This window comes from Tamandua tetradactyla, chromosome 15, assembly GCF_023851605.1.
Source record: "Tamandua tetradactyla isolate mTamTet1 chromosome 15, mTamTet1.pri, whole genome shotgun sequence".
NCBI lineage: Eukaryota > Metazoa > Chordata > Mammalia > Pilosa > Myrmecophagidae > Tamandua > Tamandua tetradactyla.
In genome coordinates this window covers 76,507,753-76,521,464 of record NC_135341.1, presented here as the reverse complement: position 1 = coordinate 76,521,464, position 13,712 = coordinate 76,507,753, and the positions used below count along the sequence as shown (strand labels likewise).

The 13,712-nt window shown below is 38.7% G+C and overlaps 1 long non-coding RNA gene and 1 other non-coding gene across 4 annotated transcripts in view; one reads left to right on the top strand and one right to left on the bottom strand.

The window, feature by feature from the left end:
* The window catches only part of LOC143657589 (uncharacterized), a 121,262-nt gene that overhangs the window by 51,455 nt on the left and 56,095 nt on the right, over positions 1-13,712 (bottom strand). For all 3 annotated transcript variants that reach the window (XR_013162912.1, XR_013162913.1, XR_013162911.1), the window contains exon 3: positions 5,617-5,682. This is a non-coding gene — a long non-coding RNA (uncharacterized LOC143657589). The remainder of the gene's footprint in view (positions 1-5,616; positions 5,683-13,712) is intronic.
* On the top strand, positions 8,808-8,914 carry LOC143658100 (U6 spliceosomal RNA). The gene has a single exon (XR_013163125.1). It is a non-coding gene; the product is annotated as a U6 spliceosomal RNA (small nuclear RNA).

The window sequence follows — 13,712 nt, the reverse complement described above, 5'->3', positions numbered from 1 at the left end:
AAGTAAAGCACAATAAACAGTCCTTTCATGAGTGTGCAAGTAGGGCATTTAATCATGCCCAGTTGTAATTCTGCTTGTAATCAAGCCCACAAGACCCTTTTTAATTTAGCCCCATCCTGTCTCTCTAACTTCACCCCTTCCTCCACCACCAGTGCACCCACAGTCCTACCGCGATGCACTCCCCATCCCCTCAACATTCCCAGCCCGTCACATCATCAGGCCTTTACACATGCGATTTTAGTTTGCTAGTTGCTGGAATGCAACATACCAGAAACAGGACAACTTTTTAAAGGGGAATTTAATAAGTAGCTAGTTTATAGTTCTAAGGCTGTGAAATTGTCCAAATTAAAACAAATCTATAGAAATGTCCAATCTAAGGCACCCAGGGAAAGATACCTTGGTTCAAGAAAGCTGATGATGACAGCATTTCTCTCTCAGCTGGAAGGGCACATGGTGAACATGGTGACATCTGCTAGCTTCCTCTCCAGGCCTCTTGCTTCATGAAGCTCCCTGGGAGGCGTTTTCCTTCTTCATCTCCAAAGGTTGCTGACTGGTGGGCTATCTGTGATTCTCTCATCCTTCTAACGTGGTTCTGCGACTCTCTCCTCATTCTCTAAAAAGAACTGTCTCCAAAATGTCTCCTCTTTTATAGGATTCCAGTAAACTAATCAAGACCCACCTGGAAAGGGTGAAGACACGTCTTCATCTAATCAAGTTTAATACCCACAATTGATTGAGTCATATCTCTCTGGATATAACCTAATCAGTTTTCCAACCTATAGTGCTAAATAGGGATTAGAATAAGCCATTGCTCTCACAAGATCGATTAGGATTAAAACATGGCTTTTCTAGGGCATATAAATCCTTTCAACCAGCACACATGCACAGCTTCCTCTACCTCATGGACAAGAGCCCATATATCTCACCAACCAACTGGCACACCCTTGAAAGTGAAAGGAGTTGCTGCTAATTAGTTAGGAATACCTGGATTGTCCTGGGAAAACAGGGATACCCTAATTAGGGGCCCTTCCCTCAGGTAAACTCCCTCTCTTATAGACCCACAAATGTCACCTTTTAACAGAGAAGGTCCTTTCTCTCTGGACCTTTAGATGAAGGGTGATATGAATAAGAAAGTAAATATTTTAAAGAACAGATGGTTAGAGACTGAGAAAGCTATGAAGAAAGTTTAAAAACCAGATGATATGATGCAAAGCAGAGAAGGGCTATAGGTGGTGTGGTCAAGATGGACTGTTTGAGGACATGACGTTTGGCTGGAGACCTGAATGCCCAGATGGCATTGGGCATGCCAAGATGGGGAAGGGTAGGCAGAGCACCCTTGAAAGATGCATAATAAGAGCAAATGCCCAAGGCCTTTGTTGGTCAAAGCAACAGACAGCCTGGAAAAGGGAACCTATTAGAAGTTTTAAGCAGGGGATGACACTATCTCATTCACAGTTTAGGAAAATAAGAAAGAAGGAGATCACAGAACAAAAGACAATCAGGGGAGGCAGATGGATGGTATGTCAGGGAGAGAACAAAATTAGTGGAAAAAAAGGGGGGGGGGGGATGTAGGTGTGCTGGAAAGAACAATACTTTGCCTGCTCCAATCTAGAGATGGTGGAGTTGGCACCTAGAATGGACAGCACTGGCTGACTTGAAGGGCAAAGGAATCGTCCTAAAACTCTAGAGAGACAGCAGGGGATGACTAGAAGGCCTGAAATTGGAGAAGGGTAGCCTTAATCAAGGAAAGGCTAAGGCAGAATTTACTTTTAAACATGTTCATCATGTTTAAAATTTATCTGAGACTAACTAAAGCTCACTGGGAATTGAGCTGACTTGAAACTCTAAGTAGAAGAGGCAATTTGGGATGCTGGAGTTTTTGTTTCTTCAGAAATGCTCCATGGTCATAAATATTTCACAATTCTATTTTCCTGGACTTGGTGTTCTGTTCTGCTTATCTACATTTCTACCCTTTTACCAATACAACTTTATCTTGATTTATAAAGACTTTTTAAATACTTAGCTTTATAATAAGTCTTAAAATCATATAGTGTAAGTCCTCTTCAAAATTGTTTTGACTATTCTGGAATTCCATCTTTAAAAATGTTTGTTTTAATATTTTGTGGAAGCATTTTATATTTATTAAATATAGCTGGTTCATTTACTTTTATTTGGAAAAAATAAAAGAAAGAAGAGCTGTTGGATTAGAATATTTTTCACTGCAAGTAACAATATGCTTAATTTTAGTACCTTGCAAAGAGGGATTTGTTTTTTTCCACATTAGAGGAATCTGAAGATAGATGCCTGCCAGCTTTGGTTCAGTGGCTCAATAATGTCAGGGCCCACATCTTTGTGGGTCTCTTGACCTCTCCCTCATGGTCCCAGAAGGGAAGCTGCAATTGCTGCCTTCTTGTCCATTCAAAGTAGATAAAAGGAGGAAAGGGAGAGGGCTAACTTATGTCTCCTTGTCCAGAACTGATCATTTGGCCCCCCTAGCTGCAAAAGAGGCTGGAAGTTTGAGTATCTTATGTTTCCCAGGCTTTATCATAAATGTAGGGCACAAAGAAGGGGGTTTGAGTGAGAATTGGCAGTACCAGTAGACTGGTGATAAGTTACCAAAAAATTACTTATTGACTCCTCACTCCCAATGCCCACCCCCAAAAGAAAATCAGCAGATGGACTGGAGATAAAGAGACCATTTGTGGCCACATGATTTTCCTTCTCAATGCTGAATGAGAAACATCTCATGCCTCCTGATTCTGCCTCTGCCTGTCACAAGAGATATTTCTCTCCCAATATTCTGTAGCACTCACACAGACTTTGAGATTCAAGGAGACCAGCTAGAAAAATAGACCTAGTCTATTGCTAAAAGATAAGGGTAACATTATAATCAGGCTACAACACCCCCCCTCCCTTTTGTTTTCGCATGGGCAGGCACCGGGAGTTGAACTAGCACACTCCTTTTTAATTAATTAAGGAAAGAATATTGGAATTCAATAAGTGTTCATGAATTGCTTGCTCATTGCATTTCCTTTCTTCCACTCAATAAATACGTATAAGGCTTGTATGTGCCAAGCACTGGGTGTTGTTACTCCTCTGCCCTTTATTAGTATTCCCTGACCAATTTGATTAGACTGTTTTTCTCCTCAAATGTTTATGGGGATATACGTGTGTGTGTTAAAGGTACAAGGAGAAGACGCCAAACCTGCAGGGCCGAGGCCGCCGTAACTACAGTCCTTGCTGGTCTCCAATGAGGGCCATTTACAGCACTTCTCCTTATCCCTTTGAGAAGGGAGGCACGCAGGGGTGTAAAGAAGTGCCTGTGCACAATGTTGCTTCTTACAACACCCAGGCACTGTATTCATGCATTCATTTATCCAAAAAAATAGTTATTGAGCCCATTCGCTAGATTCTGGGGAGGTTATGGTGAACAGACATCTTCTCTACCCTAATTGACCTTATGCTTGTCATGGGACAATACTTTTGAAATAATAACCATTGCTATTTTCTCCCAGCAGCTCATTTTTTTCTTTCTCTCCTCTCATTGAAGTAGCTAGGCTGTGCCCATTGCCTTCAGGGAGAGATATGATAAGGCGGAATGCAGGGAAAAAAGGAGAATTCCTGTCTGTTAGGCGAATGGGAATGATACTAGACATAGAGAAAAATGTTGCTCAAACAGGGCTTCACCCCTCACAGATAATCCACCTGAGGAAAAATATTTCTCTGAGATGAAAGGGGGGAAAGAGACAGAGACAAGGGAATTGCCACAGAGAGGTCAGTGGGGTGTGAGGGAGCAATCCAATGAAGGGGGCAGTGGATGGGTACAAGGTGTATCTTTCTCTGCCAAGGGCCACAGTGAGGAGAATCTGTGAGCAGCCAGAAAGAGATGGCAGCCAAGGGGGCATTTTTCAACCACCGAGGGAGCACCCACTCTCATCCACAAATTGACCTAATCCAACTATCCTTTCTCCAGGCATCCAAAATCCATGCTTGTTCCTTCTTCCAGGACACACTTTTAGACTATTTTCCCCAGGCTTCCTTGCAGTTAAATGAAGCCATGTTAGTGTGTTCTGGCCAATTGACTGTGGGAGAAAGTGATATAGACCCATCTTATGCAGCTGTTGGAAGGACTGAGATGGGTCCTATTCTTATCTATACTAACATTAAGAGTTCAAGGAGATAAGTACCTTGTCCAAGGTCATATCTCTAGTAAGTATAGTAGCATATATTAAAACCCAGCTCTGGACTGACTCAAGACTTTTGGTTCTTATCCATATAATCTAATGTTTTGTTGAAAAAGATTCTGAAGATCCTTTTGAGCTCAGTGGAGCAAGGGCTATGATAGATTGGTCAAGGGGAGAGGTGGAAGAGGTAGTTTGGGAAGCCATGTGTTTGCCATCTCTGTACCACCACTGGATGTCTCCAAAATATATAAATATTATTTAAATAAAAGTAGATGCTACACCAATCTTCATAACAGCATTATTCACAATTATCAAAAGATGGAAGCAATCCAAGTATCCAATAACTGATGAATGGTTAAACAAAATGTGGCATATATGTACAATGGAATATTATTCAACATTAAAAAGGAATGAAGTTCTGATTCATGTGACAACATGGATGAACCTTGAAGACATTATGTTGAGTGAAATAAACCAGATATCAAAGGACAACTACTGTATGTTCTCACTGATATGAAATCATTAGAATAAGCAAATTCATAGAGTTAGAATCTAGACTGTAGGTTACCAGGGGCTGGGTTGGGGGAAGGGAATAGGGAATTGATACTTAATTTGTACAGAATTCCTATTTGGGTTGATTGTAAAGTTTCAGAAATGGAGGATAGTGATGGTAGCACAACATGAGTATAATTAACAGCACTGAATTATATATGTGACTGTGGTTAAAAGGGGAAATTTTAGTTTGTATATATGTTACTAGAATAAAATTAGAAGATAAAACAAGGGACTGCATGACACACTGAACCCTATTGTAAACAATGGACTATAGTTAATAGTACAATGATAAAAATGTTGTTTCATTAATTGTAACAAATGTACCACACTAATGCAAGGTGTTAATAATAGGGTGGTATATTAGGGAAAAAATATATCCTAAAGCAAACTATGGACTATAACTAATAGTACAATTGCAATATTCTTTCTTCAATTGTAATAAAGGTTCTACATGAATGCAAAGGGGATTGGGTATATGGGAACATTGTATTTTTTTTCATGATTTTTCTGCAAACCTACAACTTCTCTAATTAAAAAAAAATTTAAGTAGATACCAGATTAAGCCTCTCTCAACTAGCTAACTTACTGTAGAGTGAGTGCCTTGTAACCAAGCTGCCTATTTCTAAAAGATAAATCACTACGGATTGCATCCAATTTAGAATTAGAAAAGAAAAATTTAATTGTACTTTATAATTTTTATAGTATAGCATATTCTTAATCTAATGGTAGGTTATAGTTTTTCAGGCTAACTAACTAGAAAGAATATTATTTGAAGAATCTTCTACCTGAGGGTCTCTAAGTACCTTAACACAAGAATTCTAAAAACATTATGAAAGATTAAAACCTACTTTCTGAAGCTCTTCTGTTCTGTGCTTACCTGGGGAGTCACATCAAGCTAGAAAATGGTTCTGGAGTTAAGCCAAGCTTTGAGTCAGGGGAAATGCTGCAATGAAACAGAATCGCATCATCTTTGGGAACCTTCTGTTAACTGGTATAAATCAACATTGTTGTTATTGAATCACCTTAAGAGAAAAGGATATTTTAAACTATTAAAGTGGTTTTCTTCTCACCGCCTACTTGTCCCCAGTGGGCGAATTGTTTATTTTTTTTAAATAATTTCATTCTTCTTTATGTTGCCAGATGCCTTGTGATAGTATTACACTTGACAGATCTCTCATTGAGAAGTTGCCAACAACCAAAAGATAATTGGCTTAGTTCTGCAGGCATGTAAAAGAACAGAATGAACTATGCACAATTCACTGCAAATAGCATCCAGCTGCTCTTATTTCAATGAAATTCGCTGGGATTGTAAACAATTCTGCATCTTAAGGAATATTTTGTGCAAAATTTTTTTTTTCTGAAAGGAGATGAGTCCTTATCTGTAAAGGAATAGAAGTGGAATGAAAACTTCTTAGAATGTCTACTTGGTCAGGCACAGTGCTTAACTCTGATGCTATCAAGGAGACTGGAGGTAATTGACAGTCTAATAAAGACGGGAGAGAAGACTATACAGCCACTCTTTTAGTAAGCAAAAAGAGATCAGTATGTATATATTTTCAAAATTGGGATCTCCAGACCAACAGCTTCAAATATATTTACAAAGTCCCATTTGCCTTTTAAGATAACATATTCATAAATTCTGGGAATTAGGATGTGGACATCTTTGGGAGGCCACTATTCAGCCTACTTAAACTTCCTCTTCAGTGTTGTTGGAGAGAATGGAAGGAGAAAGGGAGCAGTAGAGGTTGCGCAAGAGAATTTTAGGATAGGATTAATACATTACTTCAGTTGCTTGGTTGTTTCAATTTGTTTGTTGGGTAGTCATTTCTCCATATAAAAATTCAAGTTTCCAAGGGTTAGGGTGCCTGAAAAGATGAGATTGGCAAGGCATATGCTTCCCTGAGCAGCCCTGCTTATTCCTATGTTCATCTGTTCCCTGGGACATCTGTACCTGAGTGGGCCCAGAATGAACTCTTCATTCATCTCCCCTGTCCTGCCCACTGCTACCCCAACCTACCCTTTTCCTTGAGCCTCTATCTTAGATAAAGGCACATGATCTATACACACAATCCAGAAATCCACACAGTGTACTGAGCTTCTCTTTCTCTTTCAGTCCTTCAATCCTCTCCACTACCCACATATAATTGGCCACAAAGTTCTGTCTACAGAACTACATAGCTTTCTTCCTTTGCAATCACACTGTCCAGGCTTGACCAGGGGCTACCCTGTTCCTCACTCACAGTTTCACAGGGGCTATCCAACCAGTTTCTCTGGCTCCAGGATCACCCTCTTTTACACCACTACCAAGATGGTATTTCCAAACACACCCTTCTCCCAATTCCTCTCCGCCATTTAAAATTCTCTAATATCATCTTAGAAAAAAGACTAACTCCTTTGCAAGATGCATAAGGCTCTTCATGACATGCTTTTAGCTTTACTGTTCAGTCACATGATTGTCCATTCCCTCACGTGACAAAGCAAATTATTTTCAGGTCTCAGAATGTACCTGATCTCTCTTATCTCCAACCATTCAGCCAGGCTCTTCCCTTTGCTGAAACATCCTTGTTCGATTCTCCATCTGGCTTGAGTAAAGGCTCTTTAATTCTTTCTCTAGGCATGTTTCTCTGGTTTTTCCCTTCTATCTTTGTCCACTATTCACTTCTGTCATACACTTATCCTGAATTATAATTGATGAATTATTAGTCTTTCATCCTAGTAGACTATGGGTCCCTTAAGTACAAGGACTCAATTTTATCTATCTTTTTATTCCCAGGGATCAGCATGATTTAGGGCATACAGTAAGTGTTTAATACATTTCTTGGTTGAATTGAGATATGGCAATATTGGGAGACGCTGGCAAAGAAAACAAAAAAGGAGTGGGAGTTAAGGGGAGAGTTAGGTTAGAGTCCTAAGTGCCTAATTGGGGCAGGCCAGGAAACTTTAGGTGGGACCCATCAGTACAAGGTTTATGAAACCATGAAGAATAGAAAGAGAGAACTTTCAATGATGCCAACTGCTCCTGAAGACCACGGCCAGTAAAGAAGTTCTTTAGATTGACAAACAAGAATGCCACCGATGCCATTGAAGAGAAAAGATTCAGATGGAGCGTGGAATGTGCAGAAGGTTGAGGGAAGGGCCAGCATACAGGAGTCAAGCAGTGCTTCTCAGGCTGCACTGTTCATCAGAATCTATGGAGAACTTGTTCCAAATGCATATTCCAAGGCCCCATACAGATTTTCTGATTCTATTAGCCTGAAGGTAAGGCCTAAGAATCTGCATTTTTAAAAACACCCCAGGGTGCAAGGGTGGTTCAGTGGTAGAATGCTCGCTTTCCATGCGGGAGACTTGGGTTTGATTTTTGGACCATGCACAACACACCCCAAAAAAGCACCCCCAATGATTCTATAGCAATCACTTTGAAATACACTTAAATGAATTTGTATGCATTAAGATATGGAATATAAACTACATTCTCAAGAATGTTGAGATGAAAGAAAGAATGTGGTTAGCATATAGTTTGGGGAGGTTGGGTAAAAGTGTTAAGATACACGTATCAGAGTTCAATCAACCACTATGAGATGCACATATACGTAAACACACATAAGGTTTGTTACAGGATTTTAACCTCATGAAATTATGTATGCTGGTTAAGCAGTTTGGGTAAAGTTATTATCTTTTCATCTGATGCTACAACATGAGGTCCTCAGGATAAACAAGAAGGGAAGATTGATATAAATTGGAGGAGGTCAAGAGCAGTCTGGAACACAGAAACATGAGCTGGAGCCCTACAAGCACGGACAGGAACGTGGGTCAGTCCTGCTGAGGCAGTAGTATGGGTGTTCTGCAGAAGACGGGCCTCCCTCACTGAGCCGGAAACACGCACAGGGCCTGGGAGTCAGAGCTAAAGGAGGACAGACGGGAAGGTAAAGCAGGATGCTGTCAGGGCCCACCCTCACCAGAAAAATACAGGAAAGCAGATTCTGGGAAATATAGTTCAGCATAGCCAAGTCGGCCCATTACAAAACCACCATGGGGTGTGCATGTGTTTGTGTCTTAAGAAAGGACAGTGTGCTTGCTTCGGCAGCACATAGACTAAAATTGGAATGATACTGAGAAGATTAGCACGGTCCCTGCATGAGGATGACACAGAAATTCATGAAGCATTCTGTATTTTTTAAATGTTCAAAAAATATATATAGGGCGGGCCGCGGTGGCTCAGCGGGCAAAGTGCTTGCCTGCTATGCCGGAGGACCTCGGTTCGATTCCCGGCCCCACCCCATGTAACAAAAACGGAGAAACGGAATACAATAAAACAAGAAAATGTTTAAAAATGTTTCTCTTTCCTCCTTCCTTCCTTCCTTCTATCCTTCCTTCCTTCTCTCTGTCTTTCCTTTAAAAAAAAAAAAAAAAAAAAAAAAAATATATATATATATATCCACATAAATATAAGGGGGATGAGAAAATAGGAAGATCCTGTATCTTCAACGCATTTTTTTTTAAATAAAAGTAACATATCCTGGGGATATAAAGAAGCAAAGAAATGGAACTACATTACATAAACAGTGAACCTAAGTTAAACCATGTGGACATTAACTATAAATTTAATAATACAATTATAAAAATGTGGTATCATCAATTGTAACAAATGTTCCCCACCAATGTAAGGTGTTAATGATAGGGTGGTATGCGGGAATCCTATAATTTATATAGGATTATTCTGTAAATCCACAACTTCTCTGATAAAGAAAAAAAGTTATACGAAGGATATAATGAATAAAAGTATTACATTATTTTTTCTGGGTTTTATTATTTTGATAGCTTCTTAAAATTTATAAATGTTAAACATATATTCTTAAATTTTATAAGTATTTAAATAAATATTCACTATTGTATCTGAATTTCGATAAAAGAAAAGATAGGTAGACAGACAGAAAGCTTGAGGAATCAAATAAGAGGGACAGTTTTCAGAGAAATATTCCAGCAAAAGAAGGCATGGAAAGGGTCCAGAAATTTGATATTTTAAAGGAGGGGCATTCCTTCTTCTAACACAAGAAGGAAGAAGCAGGGAAGAGGGAAAAGGAAGCTGGGAAGAGAGTGGTATATGTAGTACCAAAACAAATTTACATGGAAGAAAGGGAAGGAGGAAAATAATTTGAGAAAACACATAAGGGAGGATAATCCCTCATATATAGAAAGTTAAACTGTGTCACTGCCATTCTGAGGGTCTTCACACAAGAAAACTTTCAATAGCAACCATCTCAAAGGCGATTTGCATTCTTCTGGTTATGGATTCAGGATAAAGCTGATGCTCTTCCAAAACTCAAACTGTAACATCGTTTTGAAATATGGTTATTAAGCACCTGCTTGTTCATCAGTGTGAATTTAAGGACATTCACAGAGGTCACATCTTAGCATATGGTCTGCTTCTTCCTTGTTGAGGTTGTTGGCAATATAGCTACTCACAGCTTGGTGGGCTGTGCTAGCACCAGCATGAAAATTTAAGGAATGCTATGCTGTGCCAGCCAGCCCATCTGAGATTCTTGGCTGAGAGAGGCCCCAAGGGAGACTTTGAGGGGAAGGCAGAGTTATTTTTACAATTTAAAAAGACAAGTTAAGGATATATCTAAATACTTACAAAACTCCTCTAATTTGAGTCTATCATGAATGAATGACCTAAACCTATCTGAGCTGATTTATAATTTCAGCCTCAAATTCTTCTTGGGGTAATTATTCCTCCTAGTTGACTCTGTATGTAAAGTAGGACAATTCCTTCTTTTGTTAACTTAGATTCTTCTAGTTTTGAAACTCAAAGGAGTCCCTCAGTTCTAGGAGACAAGTCTTCATGAACAAGATTAGTTCAAACTATCCTTGTTTAATTTTATGCACTTTTGGTTGTCTCCATGGTCTTTTACTTTCTAGACTATAAAATATTTTAAATTTGCTCTTGAAAAGAAGCCATTTGGAGAAAAGGATGGACCTTCAATGCAGACTATTTGGTTCTGAATTCTAGCCTTTCCACTTATTAGCTAAATGAACTCGGGCACATTACTTGATCTCTCAATCATTTTTTCATCTATAAATGGAGATACCAAAAAATATCTCAAATACCTTATATATTATAATCCTTATATGATACATAAGGTTTAAATAAGGAAATATTTGTATTAGTCAAGATATGAACTAAGCTGTGATAACAAAGAAACTACTAAAACACAAGTCCTTAAATAAGACAGAAACTGTTTCTTGTGTGGTATTCTAGAGGTAGTGGACAACTCAGGACTTTTAGGTGCCTCTGTAGTCTCAACATGTGGCTTCTACTTGTGGGTAGATTGGATCAACTCTCAGCCATCAAGATGGGGGAAAGAGACATGATGGGCAAAGAGATTCCTTCTTAAGATGTGATGCACATCTCTGTTCCTTACATTCCATTGGCCAAAATGTAGTCACATGGCCAAATCTAGCTGTAAAGGAGGCTAAGAAATAGAGTTTTTATATGAATGACCTTAAGCCCAGCTAACATTGTGGAGGAAGTGATCCATTACTAAAAGGAATAAGGAGAAAATGGGTACTAGGAGATAATGAGCAACTTACATTTGCCTCTCTTTTGCTACTACCACAGATTTCTATTATGATGAACTTGACATTTTATTTCTGATTCACCTTCCTAGAGACATAGACACAGAGAGAGCATTTCCAAGAACTAGTAGGTGAGGTTTTGAAGGCAAAGGACCATATCTTATTCATCACCACATCTCCAGAACCTAATACACAATTATGCTTAATAAAGGATTGTCGAAGTGAACAATTATAATCACCCTCAGAGCCCTCATCTGGTTTGAACCCCATTAGTAGCATGTGGATTGTACACTTTCTATTTTTAATGATCTACTCAGTGCCACATATATTGCTCTGTTGGCTTTATCTGACATGTGATCCAGTCTATTGCATAATGAAGCTCTTTACTAATAACGAAGTTCTTGCTGTGTAATATTTTTTAAAAGTAAAGAGTAAAATCTTAAAAAAAAAATTTTTTTTGATCTCCAAGCAGCGTCATGTTCTCTTAAGCTGAAGATTTAAATCAAACCTGAGGTCATTAACTTAAAAAATGTTTATCATCCATTTTCTTGGCAGGTAGAAGAAACCTAGTACAGATACAGCCATAGGACACAGTAACTTGGCCTGCTACCATCTTTCTTTATAACCCGCTTGCCTGAGGTTAGGTAAACCAACTGAAGGATATCACAGTCTCTCCAATCTCAGATTATGAACATGATTTGTGGTCTCACAAGGTGGGTAGTCTATGAAATGCTGATTTAACTATAAATGGGAGGGAAATCTAGTGAGAAAAAGAAAGGAACTTAAAATTATTGGGCCTCCATCCTGTGTCTGACACTGCTGCACCATTCATACACTTTATCTAATTTAGTTCTTAAATGAGATAGGTTTTGCTATAGGCAACTTTTTTATAGGGTCAAAAATTAAATAACTTATCATGGATCACAGTTGCATTTTGGGTTCCTAGGAAGCAAATTTGGAGATGCATATTTGTGGGCAGAAAATTTGTTAGGAAATATTCGTAGGATCAATACCTGGCAGGGGGAGAGAGGGATGAAAGGAATTGGAATTGGACAAAGGAGAAGTTGGGCTTCATGCGGTATCGGTTAAGCCTCAGCTTGTCTGAAAGAGTGCTCTGAAGCAGTGATGGGCCCTAAGAATTGTCCTGATTGGGGTGAGGGAGCCAGGATTTTATACTTCCATGTCAACCAGTTGGATGCAGTCTGCAACCCTTGCAGACAGCTGGGAAAGTAAGTCTTTTAGTCCAGAATAGGGATTTGAAGCAGAACATCTCAGAGGCTACAACCAGGTGATTACAACCAGCTTGGAATAATAAAGCCAGAATATGGACACAGTGCCGACACCACATCATACAGGTTTTCACTGTGTTTGCCTTAATAGGCAACCAGCCCGTTAGGTATCTACACATTTTACCATTTTAGAAAATGGTAAAAAGGAGACTAATTTGTTTGCTGGTCCTGGAAATATGACCTTGGTGTCTTGACATGAGAATTTTCCCAGTTTTGTATAGATAATTCAGTTTGGGATCTATTATCTTTTTTTTTTTTTTTATGATTAAAACCTTTTCTAAACTTACCCACAAAAATCTCCTTTCTTCTTAAACTAAATCAACCAAAACAGTAAGTATGCTAAAGACTTAAAACATGCTCTATCTTAGCTGATTCATTAGCTAAGTTCCCAAATTCTTCATCTTAAAATTCATTTAGAATTTGGGAATAGCTGAGTAGTATAACTTAAGTCAGATGTGTGGTATTCATTTTTAAATGTAGATCACTCAAGGCCTAATGGTTAAGGACAGACATTGGGTCAGAGCTCCCAGGGGAAAAATACATGCAGGAACTCAAAGCATCTGAATGAAATACGTATGCCTTTCACCTTGATATGGAGTCTGAAAAGTGTACTTAAATTCATCAACAATGTTCTTCAACTTGAAGAACTTGAAAGTTATCGTGACAGATAAAGCGTTTGTTCATTCAGCAAATATTTACGGAGGACCTAAGGTATGCAAGAACCCTGGCCATGACTTAGATCTTCTAGAGAAATTTGGTTTGCTTTCCAGCTGCATCATGATGGAATCTTCTTGCTACCTTATTTTAGAGGGAAAAAAAAATTCTATATAACAAGCAAAGCTCAACATGATTGTTAAATGTTTGGTAGGAAGTTCTACAATTTGTCTTTAAAGAAGTTGAAGTACCACTATTTTTGTTACTTTCTCCCTTTTGAACTAGCATGAGAGAAAGTATTCCAAAGTATACCCTGGAAAAGATTAAGATTACTGAAGGACATCTGGAAAGCTTTTCTACTTTTATATGACATTATATTATAATTGAGATGTGCCCTCTGCCATATTTTCCCTGTCCCTGCCACTGAAATGTTTTTTTTATCTAATGCAGTGGT